This window comes from Indicator indicator, chromosome 3, assembly GCF_027791375.1.
Source record: "Indicator indicator isolate 239-I01 chromosome 3, UM_Iind_1.1, whole genome shotgun sequence".
NCBI classification, from domain to species: domain Eukaryota; kingdom Metazoa; phylum Chordata; class Aves; order Piciformes; family Indicatoridae; genus Indicator; species Indicator indicator.
The window spans coordinates 16,277,737-16,293,345 of record NC_072012.1 but is presented as its reverse complement, the minus strand read 5'-3'; the positions used below and the strand labels follow the sequence as shown (position 1 = coordinate 16,293,345).

Sequence of the window (15,609 nt, the reverse complement as noted above, 5' to 3'; positions counted from 1 at the left end):
GCCTGGAGAAAGTCTTTTTTCAGTTACCACAAGACAATGCCAGTGATGGCAGTGACGTTAATCAAAACTACTCTGAAGAAGGCTTTGGCTCCTTTGTTTACAGAACACTGGAATTTACAAGCTAACACATAAAACAAAAAGGTACAGAGCTTCTACAACACTCTTCTAAGGCTTTAACTTTTGCAACACATATGGACAATGTTTTTTCAAATGAAAGTACTGTTTCTCCATACTTAAGAGTGCTAATATTTTAGTTTGACTGCATCTGTGAATGAAGACATTCAAAAAGACATTATGTTTTCGACTTAGGTTAATAATAAGGCTATTTTTCCACCCACTCTCTGGCACAGCTGTAATGTTCTTGGCCTCAAGTGGGAGGCAATGTGGAACAAGGATTAGCAAGATGGATGATATAAAACATACAGTGCCAGTTCATATAAAATATTACTACATTGGAAATGACTGTTTACTGTCTCAGTGATTACATGACTACTTTTTTTTCCTTCCAAAGAACATACAGTATGTGGCGCTTCCCTATGCCAATAAAGCTTAGTGCACAGCACCTGGGTAATGACAAATTAATTTTTTGAACTAAGCCTGGTGCAGGGGTCAGGCAAAATCTTAGGCAGAGTTTATCCCCAGTACCATTTTACATGACAGAAAACGCATCCCTCCCATTCATCAGTGTTAGCGCAGAACAGGGATTACACAACAGAAAAGAAATAAAATGGGCGGACCAAAACACAAAAAAATATTGTTTACAATATGATAATAAAATATTTAATCTTAGATGAGGGGGGAGTTGGAAACAGGACCCCATGGTCAATTTCCAAATAAAATTGGACAAAACATTTAGGAATGCACTAAACAGAACAAGTGTGGATTTGGCAGGCAAAAAGCTGGATGAACTAGCAGGTCTTTTTTCAGTTAGGTTAGATTGCCAAACCTGAGACCTTTGCATCCTGGAATGTGAAATCTGTTGCCTGATCTTGGGACCTGCCTCTCTTCACTAAGGCCATAGAGACACAGCCACGAGCAGCCAAGGAGACTGAACACTGGCCCCCAGCACATCCAGGTACCAACGTACCTCAAATCCAGAAAACCACATGGGTCCAAATTTTATGTCCTGTCCAAACATAAAACTTCTTTTACCACAAAGTCAACACAAGTTGTTTAAATTCTGAGTGCTCAGTGGTTCCCATCACTTGGACTACTGGCCACAATCACTGCCAAAATATCAGCAATACTTCAGAGTTGAAAAATGTTTACTTTAATAATTTTAGCGAGAGAGCACTTTCATGTGAAAGAGAAACAGAAGTGTTTCAACATGACAAAATAATTTCTTGTCCCTAAACAAAGTTTCTTCTGAAAGAGATGTTTGAATCTATCCAGGTACCTCTGTTTTCATGTAAAGTTTATTGATTCAGTAAAACATATAAACAGGCTTATTTCATTATTCTTCCAGCTGCAGATGATCTGTATTCAGTGAGCAATCTGTTCCCCAAAAAAATATTTTCATTGAAATTAATCTTAATGTTCACTCCTCCTTCCCCCACAAGCTAATATCTAGGCACTTTGAAATGTGCATTAGCTACTTTAATAAATAAGTTGAGCAATTTTTGGTTTTCTTAACCACATAGGGCATAAGTGGATGATCTCTTTACATGCCCTGGATGACAAAAAAGACATTAAGTACTAGAATTTTTCCTGTCTGAGTACCCAGTGAGAGCAAGGCAAGTTTGCTTCAAGTTGTCATTTCCAGAGCGTCAGAGTTTCCATGAGCAGTACCTTCCACAGTCATGTCACCAAAACCTCAGCACTGTGCACCCCAGCATTTTTTTTTTCAGGGCGTTCCTCCAACAACGTGAACAACTACCCAGATTCTGAAAGCCTGCTCTTTTGACACACTGAGTTTGTCAAGTGTAGGAGAACTACTGTTAGATGAGAAGAATTAAAAAAAAAAAAACGAAAAAAGGAGAAGTAGGCACATTCCCTTCTCCTACTCACTCTCTAATGATCATTGTGCTATTTTCTTTTAAATCTTAAAATTTCAGCCCTTTACAGTAAGATCAGCAAGAACAGCTTGTTGCTTCAATAAAGATGCACAAAGCCCTTTTTGTTGAGGACGTGGGTCCAAAACACTGGCATCTGGGCCATGCAGCTTTCAATCCTCCTCATTCATCTATGCTGTCAGTGTTTCAGGACAAAGATCATTTTACCAATCTGTTTGTACAGCATATTGTACAATCTGCTATGTGCATCTGCAATACAAACAGCAAATGATAAGAAGAGCATGTGGACGAGACTAGAGCCTCAGATTTTGGGTCCCTTTGTTATCTGTGCTGCACGGATGCCAATCCACAGGGAGCATGGTTGCACTCCTGACTTGCTGCACACACAACATACCATGGGCACTCTCCATGAAATCTAAATGCTGTATATTCCCTATAAAACTATCCCAAAAGATTTTGCCCCTCCCCAGCTCCTTTCTCCTATTTCAAGGGAGTAATTCAAAAGTTAAAACCATGACCATACAAATGGGAAAGAGACATTACATTACCTTTGTAATATCCTCCTTAAATACAAAACAAAGCCATGAAACTTAGGGAGAAAGAACAGTTTGTGCCAGATGCTATCTAAAGAATATTCAGTCATAAATACTACATACAAATGTATGAAAAAAATGCCATCCTTTTAAACAGATGGTTCCCCAAAATCACATCTGACTGCAACAGTAATTATGTTTCTTATCCTTACTAAATATTTGCCCTTTTTCCATTTTAATATAGCAAGCACTTCTGACATTTGCTGTACAGAACACTGCACTCCCTGCTTCTTGCAGCACAGATTGCTAGTCTGATGCTTTACATGCTGATTTCTCTTTTGTGAACTGAGACCTTGAATATTTTCATGGAGGAAAAGCAGATCAATGATTTTTTAAGAGAGCTAAACAATTCTGTGTAATGAACATCAGTTAACATAGGCAACTAATCTTTCTTTTTCCCCAAAAAAACCCAAACCACAAAAACAAAGGGGAGATTGTAACTCCTTTGAATGGCATGTGCCTTACTGATTGTACCAGAATGTCAACTGCATGCATAAACATGGGTGGGTGAAGTTCAGGAGTGACATGTGGATCATTAAAATGTAAGATGCGTAGGTGAATAAAAACTTTTGCCATTTGATTTGGCCAACAATAAAGAAAGTTGCTGTAGAAACTATTTCACTGTTTCCCAATTTCCATAAGAGAGGGGTTCAAAACAGTTTTTTCATTTAGTTTTTGTTGCTGAATGGAGAATAAAAGATTTTTTTTTTGCTAGATTTCATGTATTCACTTTCTAAAGAATACATATGAAAGAAAGGAGATGTATACTTCAACCATATTGTTGACATTCAAACATATTCTCTAAAAACATCCAATATATCACATTTTCTGCTTAATGGTTAAAACATAAGAGCAATGTAGAAAACTGGATATCTTTATCACTGGCTTTAAGCATGTCTCTGGCTATATCATTGTGTTTCCATATATCTGATTTTTCTATTTATATAATGTGAATATGTTAAGGCAGCTTATTTGCATTTCTGCTTTTATGTAGGAAGCAACACAAAATACCTTCCTGGATCTTATTGTGGCATCTCTATATAGTGCGAGAGTGAGAATCCTGCATTGATAACAGCACTGAAAATACCACCAGGATCATCCAGTGAAATCACTCTGCCATCACCATCAGTTACTGTTCTTGTTAGTGTAGGGCTCTCAAGCCCTAGAGCAGATCACCCCAACACCCCTCCTCCTGTACACCCAGACTTGAGCTCAGGCTGCCCTTCTCCATTGCTGGCGCATCCATTATAGGCACACTCCAACTAGGAAGGACACTTGTACCAAAAATACACGTTCATTAGATACTTGCAGAACCATCTGTAAGATGCAATCTCCATAAACAGCTTTCTTTAAGTCATTATGCATTGTGTACACAGGCCAAAAACCTGTTCCTAGCTTCAAGCCTATCCCTGTCAGCAAAGCAGTGAAGAACATGCTTTAACTTTAATCATTTGCCGAAGTCATCAGGACTGTGTGCTTAGCTGAACAGGGGTCTTTAGAAGCCAAATATTATTCTTAGTAATAAGGAGACCTGGCAATACACTAGATGGAGCATTTGATAGTAAGTAACATTAATTTAATTAAATCCTCCTACAGCATACACTCTCCAGCTAATGTAGTTTACAGTGAAATTTTCTCCAGCGCTCATTTAAATATAATTGCTGCACTTATCTTGTCGTGAGGAAATTTCTGAAGGTTACTTGTGCTGTGCATGTGTAAACCTACAAGCTATGCTGACCTTTAGTTGTGAGATTTTTTTTTTTGAGCTACTTAAACTGCAGCATCTAAATAAGGATGATAATAATTATTATAATAATAATTCCTTACTTCCACACAGCACCTTTTAACTCAATATATACTCAAGTGAGAACTAGCACAGAACAAAGCACAGAAAGGCATTGCATGCTAACAGATCAGGACTGGACAGAAAAGCTAACACTGTTGGAAACAAAGGCTGGGAGATAATGCACTCAGAAAGCAGAATTTTGAGTGTTTTCCTCAATTCTTCCAAAAAACATAAAGGAGTACACTATGGAGATAATTTTATACTTACCTTTCATATATAAGCTGGTATTATCCAGAGCTATGGGGCACTGCAGCATCACACTGTGTTGTGACAAGAGGTTCACATCTATTGACCCAATTGTCTGGTTTTGGTAATTCTCAGGTTACCTATAGGTAACCCAGTGATATACTGGAAAGTAGCCTAAATCATTTACCAAACTGGAAATGGGGAGGTGTCAGTCAAAAGAAACTCCCCACAACCCACAAAACTCAAACCTTAAGTAAAATTTTAGTGCCTACAACTACCCACAGATCCAATGTCTTGAGAGTTTAATGAGATTGACACAGGTGTAGAGATAGGACAAGAAACCTGCTGAGCATGATGGAACCAAGAATTTTGGAAAGCTTCACCTGCAGACAGTGGACATTTTAGGTCCTTGTCTATAGTAAACTTTCCTCTACATCTCTATGGTAGGCTGTTTTTCTTGTCTTCTCTTTCATACAACAATTATAAGCACTCTGAAAGATCTGCTCCATTTTTCCCTTTAAAAACAGGGAAGAAACATTACATTTTGAACTGCTCAGGCAGAGTGTAACCAACCAATCCACACGAAAGTGTTGAGGGCCATGGCAGGTGAGAATGCCAAACCTAAAGGGGAAAAACAATTTTTCAGGCCACTCAACCTCTGCCCAGGACTCACCACTGCAAAAGGAAACCCAGTTTCTTTGTTTTTACTTCTCTGTACATGTGGCTAGGTGGATGCTTGCAAGAGTGGGAAATTTTCAACATAATGTCTGTTTGGCCATCAAGGCTTGACAAGGTATTATTTTATTTTTCTTTTTGGAACTACTAAACAAATGAGCGAACCAAGGATCTTTCTCTTCCCTTTTCCCCCCTCCTGCTCAAACTCAGATGCCTGTCACATTAAGAAACATCAAGTGATTTTGTTCAGCCCTTATGGCACGCATTAGCAGACGTTCAAGGGAGAACGTAGGACTGTGAAGCATTTTAAAACTCTTAAATAAAATGTGGGCTACAGAAGGCTCTCATTCAGAAATAACATTTTCCCTTCCGCAGAGAGTTCCCCCACGCTCCAGTGAAGTGAATTAAAATTGACACCGAGAAAAATCTAATTGAGCCAGAGACAACACAATACTTTTCACTATAGAAACTGAAGCCCCAGTGGAATTACTCGGGTTAATATAGTCCATTTTAAATCTACAATGATTTTGATATCCCATGATCTGCAAATAATAAAGGAAGTCTGTTGTTTAATACTCATTCTTTTAATTAGGAGAGACATAGGAAGAGTGGGAGCTGATGTCTATTTCTCTGCTCTACACTCCTTTTCTAACTGCAGTCCTCATCAGATCCAATTAATACGTGAACAAACTAATGCAGATCTCACCTGAGCAGTGTTAACATAACAAAATCTTTGTGTCAGCTTGCTGAGGGATTCAAGAACTGGGAAGGAAGGGAGCAAATTTGATTTACGCAACACAACAGCAGCACAGACAGGATATTATTCTCTGCCTGCTCAAAGTCACTTGAAAATTTTAGGAAAAGTGCCCCCAGACATCTGTATCTCACTTCTTCCAGCTGGTAAAAATTGAGTGATGATATTTGTCTCCCTTTGCAAAACATTTGGAGATCTATGGCTGAAGCAGCAGTGCTGCTCCTTACGGTGCCACATTCATCCTTGCACCTAAAAAAAATCATTTATATTAATCTACTGCCTATTGTGGTACAGGTCCCTAAAATTGCAGTTGAAAGCATGACATCTTGAGCTGCTAGGACAGTTTAATTATTGTTTGAAACATAAATTTTCCCAATTCAGTTAGGCAAATAATAGATGTGGTGTATCAAAAAACCATCTTCCACCTCTTTACAGCTCGCCTTATTCTTTAACAAGAATGCATGACTCATATGTAGTAGTTATTTTAAATTAAAACCACAAGGTAGTAGACATTGAAGTTTTTTTTTTCCACAAATAATAATGAATTTATGCACCACCAAGTTTAATCTGCAAAGTCTAACATCCCACTTAAAACTGCATGCTCATGGGCATAGATTAGACAGTAATTAGGTTCAGTGAAAACCTGAAAAAATCCACTGGAAACATTTCATTTATTCACTGGCTTGTCTCAGAGTGTTTTTATAAGCAATTAAAAAGACACAGATTCCTCAAAATGCCTTCTTCCTAGAGGTAGACGCACCAGAAGACTTATATCGCATATGCATCCTTCCACCCATAACTGACTGGCTTGAGTTAAGCTCATACCAGGCTCAGAAGCCACTACCAGACTGGATCCTTAGGGAATTATTTGCTATTCTTTTCAAATATGCTTATGGTTACAGTGCCCTATGGAAGTAATGTCTAAAAAAAAAGTAATACCACAAGTGTCATGGCACATCCTTTCCCGGCATCTGTATCAGGGAAGTCTGACACTGAGCAGGTTGCGGGTTCTCCCAGTCCCAAAGTATGCACAATACTGTCTTCTTGCTACTCTGCTCCAGCAGAAAATACAGTGACAAGGTCTGGTGCAGGGAAGATGGAAGTAATGAACTAGTAATTAATTTACCCTACAAATGCTATGCATCTATCAATTTCTTAACATATTTCAAAATTATAGAACAACAAACACTCTTTCAAAGCTTTCCTGGGGTTTAAATTTCATGTTAAGAAGAAGCAAAACTGATGGTATATTTATGCTAAAACATTTTATATGGTCTTTAGGTTTTTATTGGGACCCATCACCATAACATTTATGTGTCTCTCACACCACCTCAGCAGTGACAGAGAAATTCTTACTGCCTTAGAATCTTCTACCATCTTTTAATGAGCAAAACTTCTTACACTGTGCATTTTAATTTCAAGCTTCTACTTATTTGTGCATCTGTGTGCACGTGCACTTATGCGTGATTTTATTGGGGTGACAGGAGCAGAAGATGAAAGCAATAAAACACTTCTTGTGGTGGAAATGAAAGACTGGGAAGCTGCAGTGCAGGTGAAGTATTTGCTTATAAGGCTACTCCCCAATTACACTTCATTTTTGACATTGCTCAGTTGTCAAATGCTTTCTTCCTTTGAGCTCCACACCAAAGCGTGTGAAGATTTAGACAGGTTCTCAAATCCTTTGGAAAACTTCTCCTATGTTATGAGCAAATGATTCAAACATTAGAACTGAACAGAATTAGAAACACTATATAATAAGGGAAGGGTTGTGGGTTTTTTTTTTCTTAAGCCATTGTTCTTTAAGAAAAACACACATCATTTTTTATGCGGCGAGCAGGTAAATATTGTATATTTATTCATTTAATAGAAAATTGGAAGAGGAAAGTATTTCAGTGCCACAACATCATAAAAAGATCGAAAATCATTGATGTGAGCTTTAATATGCAACTGAAGAAATTGGATACCATAAATCTCGAACTGACAGTATCTGGCACTATTACAGAGGTATATATTTTAAACGTAGGCACACCAATCTTGAAAATACTTAAACGTGCATGTGATTTTATGTCTGAGTATTATATCCATTGATTAATTCCTGTGTGCAAGTGCGTGCATGACTGGACTGAGATTTTTTCATGCATTACCATTTTTGCCTTTAAGATTACAGATTTGAAAGACTGAGGTTTAGCACATTATTCAGATCCAACAATGCAATTTGATTAGCTGCTCTTTTCCATTTTATTGAAAGTTCAGGCTGTTTTTACTGCCTGCCTATGTGGTTTTTGCTGATGTAATTGATGGCATTAGGAAAACACATTGCCCATTCATACTTGAAGAACATTTGGGATTTTTTCATAGAACCATAGAATGGCTTAGGTTGGAAAGGACGTTAGAGATGATCTACTCCAACCTCCCTGCCATGGACAGGAACACCTTTCAACTAGACTCTGCTGCTCAAGGCCTCATCCAGCCTGGCCTCGAACATCTCCAGGGAGGAGGCATTCACAAACTCCCTGGGCAGCCTATTCCAGAGTCTCACCACCCTTGTACTGAAGAACTTCTTCCTAGAATCCAATCTAAACCTACTCTCCCTCAGCTTAAAACCATTTCCCCTTGTCCAACCACTAGACATCCTTATGAAAAGTCCCTTTCCAGCCTTCTTGTAGGATCCCTTCAGGTACTGGAAGGCAGTAGAAGGTCCTCCCAGAGTCTTCTCTTCCCTAGGCTGAATAAGCCCAGCTCCCCCAAACTACCCTCATAGCAGAGGTGTTCTAGTCCTGGGATCATCTTTGTGACCCTCCTCTTGACTTGCTCTGATAGCTTTGTGTTCTTCTTATTATGGGGACACTAGAACTGGATGCATTATTCGAGGTGGGATCTCACAAGAACAGAATAAAGGTGAAGAATCACCTCTCTTGGCCTGCTGGCCACACTCCTCTTGACAGGCAACTGTGGGACCGTGTGCTGAAGAAGTCAATATTATAGGACTGAATTGCCTGCCTTTTTTAACCAGTGTGCAAAATAGTCTTTTACTGTATTGTCATGACAAAAAAACACTATTAAGCTCCCTAATTCTCAATCATTAGCCTCCAATTAGTTTTAAATATAATTAGAAGAAAACTACCAAAACCAAACCGTACCAAACAACAAAAACACCCCACAAACAACCACAAAACCAAACAAAGACAGACATCTTTCTTGTTTTCTTGACTTCTCCTGAACTGTCTGGAACACTGAACCCATATTTGCAACTGTATTCTTAGAGTGGTTGAAAACACCTGGAAAGCACTTGGATTTATTTCATGCCTGAACTGAAGTTCAAACATCCCTTTATGTAACTTGCCTTTTCCCCAAGTGTTTATCAGACACGAACATCAGAGATCAATTAAGAAAACCGTAACTGGAATATGAACTCCTACTCTACGACTGGTCTGCATATGGGTTTTCTATCAATTTAACTGCATCAATTAATGCAGTTAAAGTTTATTCACTCTTTCAGCATAGATGTAATTAGTAATATGCTTACACAGTCTTAGCTTAATTTTAAAATTCATATACAGTAGTAAATCATAGTTAAACTACTACAAAAACTGTAGCCAGTGAGCCCCAAAGTAATCTACTTTAATCCCTTACAAATGCATTATTTTTTATTAATTTCTTGCAGCAACACCTAGAGTCCTCACGTCTGTATGTAGCCCCCACAGTGATAAATACTGTAAAAACATGGAGTGAAATGATGCCTAAAAAGAAAGCTTAATTCTGCTACAGCTCCAGTCATTCACATGCTGTATATAGGAACTTCAGAAATGAGGCTAAGGAAGGTTTCACATCATCATCTTCTTTAAGTACTACACCAAAACCCGCAACCCAATCACTCCAGCATCCTCCACTTTTCCTGTTTTGCAATCACAAACCCCTACTCTTGCTATAGTACCTTCACAAATACCTTCCACTATTTCTGCATCATCTGGCTGATATGGTTTGCTGTGATACCTTTTTGGTATTTAAGAGCCTGACTTTCTTGTCATGGTTAATAATGGGAATATACAGAGAGACTGATTTATGTGGGCAACAGGTTTGCATTCAAGTACACAATGGGACATTATCCTCATCTGCTCCCTCTCTTCAAAGCAATGCAAAAATATCAGGGGTCACCAGAAATCTCAGACCCTCTTCATGCTGGACATAGATGAGTCATTATCAGCTGTCCCCCCCACAGCCTTGGCACCTTGTCCTGTTTACAGGGTGAAACTGTACTGGGACAGGGGAAGTAGTCATGTCACATCCTGACACATTATTTCAAAAAACCAAATGGAAGGAAGCAAGAGAAAAGTTTCTTCAGGAACTTTCCTTACAGCTACTTCTGGAAGACCATTTTCTGCTCTTCAAGTGGAAGAAAGTTTGACTTAAGAAGTTGTATTTTTTTTTCCTGTTGGCCTGCTGTTTCTCAATCTTAAGCCTATGCTGTGCAGTCCCTGGGTTTAATATTAATTGAAAGAGTTTATCTATTCCTGCCTTCGGTACGCACTTCAACATACTGCAGAAACTTCAATTGTATCCTGTTATAACTTTTTCATTCCAAACCAAGGTACAGTCTTGTATTCTTCCTCAGCTTTTCCCTTTTTAACTTTCTTGTAAGTCAATGCTGGAAGCCCTTTACAAGTGAACCTTCTTAGACGTTTTACCATGGCTTAACCCTTCCTGACTTCATACAAAATCATGCTGCTCTTCTCTGAACCTTTGCCCTTTTCTACAGAATGGTACTAAATATTGGTAACTGTAGTTTAAACATGATTTAAAAAAAAAAATCCCTTTTTAAGTGGTACAGTATTGAAAACTAGATTCAATGCTTCCATTTATACAGCTCCACATTTTCTGAGCCTTTTGATGGCATGGACATAAAACATCATGCCAGTCTTTTTATGATATGCATGCTCCTCAAATTCTCTCCTGCTCTGAAATACTTGTAAAACCTACTCATTCAACATATGTGTTCACTCAAAACTCAGATTTAGTCCTCTTGCTCATGGTTCCTTTTACCTAGCTGAATGTATTGGATTGTTTTCTCCAAGTGATCAGGTGGCTTCACCCCCATTCAGTCCCTTCTGCATGATCCAAAAAGTTGGATAACAAGTTGGTGGTTCATTCTGTCAAAGCCATTTACATAGAAAGTGAAAAATATTGATCTCCAATAACAGTTGCTGTTGCTCTCCAATCATCATCCCCTCTCTTTCCCTGGCCCCTAACCTTTCCCCATTCTAATCTGCCCTCAATCATCTAACTAGCTCCTTTCTCAATCTGAAAATGGGCCCTTCTCTGCTTCACCAGCAACCGTATGTATTAGTCTCCTGTGTGAAACTGTGTGAAATGCCCCTGGGAAATCCAGCTTGATTATATACACAATTTCACACCTGTCCACTGTCAGAGAAACCTCTTGAAAAACTCCAGCAGATCTGTTGAATAAGAATTGCCTTTTATAAAAATCAGGTCACAACTATATTTTATAACGCTACTTATAATTCACATAAAAATTATAGCATTAAAGTTCTTTAAGGTTTAAATTCAAACATCCTAAAGTCAGAAAGGGAAAGTTAACAAAAACTCAACTTCATCATTTGCTCTCCCTCCCCAATGATGTTGTACCTCATGGCAAAATTTGACTTCTGCCAGTCTTTGTGGTGTGAAACTTTATGCAGTGCACAAGTACCTGCTAAAAAGAGAAATTATGCAAGGCATTTTTTCATTCAGTGTATGAAAGAATTGAAGTTTGTGATTGTAACAGAAGATCTCTCAGTCATGATCACTAAAATTTAGCCTAAAACACACATGTATAATGACTGTGGTTCCAAGTCCTGCAGTTTCAAAAGAACATGTTGTCAGGATGCAATTCAAAAAGCTAAGCAATATCCATGTGGACCTCGGAGAGCATTCAAAATGCAAAGTAAGTAAAAAAATATAAAGAAACTCTGACTTCTGGAGCACTGGCTGAAGGAAGCTTTTAAAGAATATCTAAGATAGCTTTGCAAACCACAATGCATTGAAACCGCAATCAGCTTAGTAGTGATGCAAGAGCAGGCAAGGAACAGTTGGTGTTTGCTGCTGATTAGAAGAGTCAGGATGGGTTTGTGTGACAAGCAGAGTACCACAGCTCTGCTCTTGTGCAGGACTGTCCAAGTTCCATTTTCTCTTCTGACCACACAGGAAATTTTGCACCCAGAGCAGGGACCTTCTGAAGCAACATCACTCGTGCGTTTCTGAAGGGTTAAACTGTGGCCAAAATGGTCCCCAAACAAGCCATATAACTTTTGTCTCCTATATGCCTTGCCCATCCAGTTTCTCCTGTATGCAGCAGATGAATGCCTCATTATCAGATTCCTCTGCTTGTTCCTGGTAGACTTAAATTATCATGTTAAATAGGATAATAATAAACATTGGCCTTTAACTACAGCACATCCTTGTTCACCCAGCAACCTCCTTCTAACCTGATAAAGGGTCTGTGAAAGGCTACAAGGACACACCGAGTTAGTTAACACAGGTGCCTCTCCCCTGCTTTCCACAATGTGATTCTGATGGTAGAAGCAGCAGCTAAGGTTCACAATGCTGGTGGAGGAGTCCTTGATCCTTATGAGAATTAACAGGTATCAAAGCAGGGGCAAGGTACCAAAAGAACATTCGAGATCTGGCCCAAGACTCTTCTACTGCATTTCAAAAAGCAAAAGTAGCCCTGTGCCATCTACTTGCTTCAGCACTCGGACTCTAAAACAAAAGCAACCAAGGAAATCTTTCCATGTCAAGAGAGGAGTGGGAAAGAAGAGAGATTCTTGGTGGCAGTATATGCTGTCTTCTCATAAGGCTCACTGTATCTGAGGTATTACAGTAGCCCTCTTTAACAACTACTCTGAAAAAAATGCATCTATTCACCCAGAATACGTTATAGAACAGGAGCAGGCTGGATTGTGAACCGAGCAGGCTGTTCTGCCTAGACTTTGAATCCCCTTAGCCCCTAGAAGCTGGAAGTGACATTTATTTCAGTGTTACATGATTTCCTGTATTTTTTCTTGTATATTTTCTTTTTAGTTATTTAGTTTACCTTACAAGGATTTCTCTTGTTTCAGAAAGAGGAACAAGCCTTACAAAACAACAGAGGATAAACACAAAGTCAAATAACTTTGCTGAGCTCTTTCACACATTCAAAAAGAACTGGAGAACTGCAAACTCTGGAAATCATGAGGAGTTGCGTACCAACAGAGAATATTCCAGCCTTCACCCATTGAAATACAGCCATTCCCATAGTTCCAAATTAATCAATCCAAGCTCCAACAGTTGCATTAGCAGTAATATCTGGAGAAGTAAAATAGATATATTGCTGCTTTATATATCTATGAAAGTAAGATGGCTTTCCTCTAGCCTTTCAAAGTCAGTAAAACCTGGCCTTATTCCTGCCTGCCTTCTCTTCAGCTTCAGCTTTGCAGAGCTGGCAAACAGTACAAAAAGGAGGACAGACATGAACTAGGCCGTCTGTCGTTGGAGGGTATGAAAGACACTATTAATGACAGCAGGAGAGAAGAAAGCAGCCTATGGTTATTTTTGACAGAATCAGGAGACACTCAGATTGCAGCTCCATAAACAGTTGATCACAGAAAAGTTCTGTCCAAACTGGAGAAGCCCCTTTGGCCAAGCTAACAGAAATACAGAACCTCTGTCTGGTAAGAGAGAAGTCTCTTGAAAATCCAAATGCCTTTCTTCAAAGAACAAAACCAAACCACCATCATCCCATGTGGTTTAGTAACAGTAACCTGATGTTTGTCATTGCAATTTATGGCTTGCAGAATATTAAAAGAAAATTTCTGGGTGGTATCAGCTTGTGAATGTTCGACAGGACACACATGCAATGCAATGAAAAATGGACTTTTTCCGGTGTCACCTGACCACAAGGTCCCCTTGGTACACTGTTCTGCAAAACTAGAGGTGATGCAGAGAAGGCAGCAGACAGGAAAATGTCAGGCTCTACCAATCTACCCAGCTGAAATAAAATAGAAATGGTTGTTTCATGTGGGTGCCTAAACAGAGAGAGAGAGAGAGAGAAAGCACACCTCCAAATAAAAAGTCAAACTCAGCGTCACTATTAAATGCCAATTAGATAGCACAAACATTTCTCATGCATTGTGATAACAAGACCATGAGACATTTTTCAGGGCAATTTGTTTGTTTGTCTGTTTCTAACATTGCTGACAATCTCTCAACAGATTAAGGATTATGGAAAGAAAGACCACTCCTAGACAAAGATATCCACAAGACACTCAAGAGGTTTCTACATCTAGCAACCTTGCTGGCAGACTAGCCAGGGGGAAGCGTAGAGCTGTCATGGAGATACTCTTCTCCATAGCTTCCAATGGAAAAGTTGACCATCAGAGAAGCTTACTGCTGTTTCAGGGAAATACGAGCCTGAAGGCTATTCTGTCATTCTTGAGGACTGATCTAGTTTATTCATTAAAACGTATAATGCCTGAGGTGACATAAAGGTATGATCTCTGCATGGCTGAAAAGAGCCCAAGAAAAAAAAAACAAAACCCCAAATACCAACCACCTTTCAAAAGAACAGTGGATATGGAGACTACAAGGTTTCATAATTAGTCGACAAGGATTTGCATGACCTGTGCTTAAGCCTCATGCCTTCCAGCAGCCTGACAGACAGGTACAGTATAATGGAAAGCACTACAGAAATGGGAATCAATGGCTTTCTTCTGTCTAACCACAGTATCATTCTCACTTCATTTACTGCTTAGTGGGAAGGCATTTCTGTGGCCAGGGGACCAGCTCTTTCTAAATGGACGAGTCTCAAAGTTCAGCATTTTAGTGGTTTAAACTAAGTAGGAGTTTGCTCATCCATAGCAGCCTGGACTGCAGAAAATCCAGTTGCTTGACCTCTTAATGCTGTCTTCTATCCAGCATTACGAGAAAAAGAAACTTGGTAAGGGCTTTGTGCTAACGTGGCAGGGGGCTACATGCCACAATACGTCAATACTAGTGAAAGAAGGGAGCTGAAAGCAGAACCACATTGAAACAGTTCAACCAAAAATACCTTCTGCTTCTGAAGGAAAAGAGCATGGGGACTTGATTAGCAGCAAAGTATGATGAGATGAATCCCCTACTTGATGCTGGTATGACACCAATGCACCTAGCCTTTTAACCAGAAGTGATATATACAAGCAACCCAAAATGAACTAATATCATTCAAAGCACAAAACTGCTTAAATCACAGAAGTAAACAAGAGGTCCCTTGAGAGGATCCTCTGTCCCATACCCAGGGCAAGGAGGATATGCTGAGCCTTGCTAGTGCTTTGAACAAAAGCACAGGAGAACCCAAAGTCGTGCTGTATGCCTCACACGACAGCAGTCACCTCTCACTGAACTGGAAATCTCAAGTGAGTGCTGTTTTGCACTGTTAGTTAGCTCCTAGCCCATAAAATAATTTTAAGGTATTCTCCATAGCACGTGTGCTTTAAAGGTTCTTAGAAGCAATGGCAGGAGTGCAGTAAGAAT

The 15,609-nt window shown here is 39.2% G+C and overlaps 1 protein-coding gene across 8 annotated transcripts in view; it reads right to left on the bottom strand.

Moving 5' to 3' along the window:
* CELF2 (CUGBP Elav-like family member 2) overlaps window positions 1-15,609 on the bottom strand; it is a 241,067-nt gene that overhangs the window by 111,021 nt on the left and 114,437 nt on the right. The gene's annotated exons all lie outside the window — the stretch shown is intronic.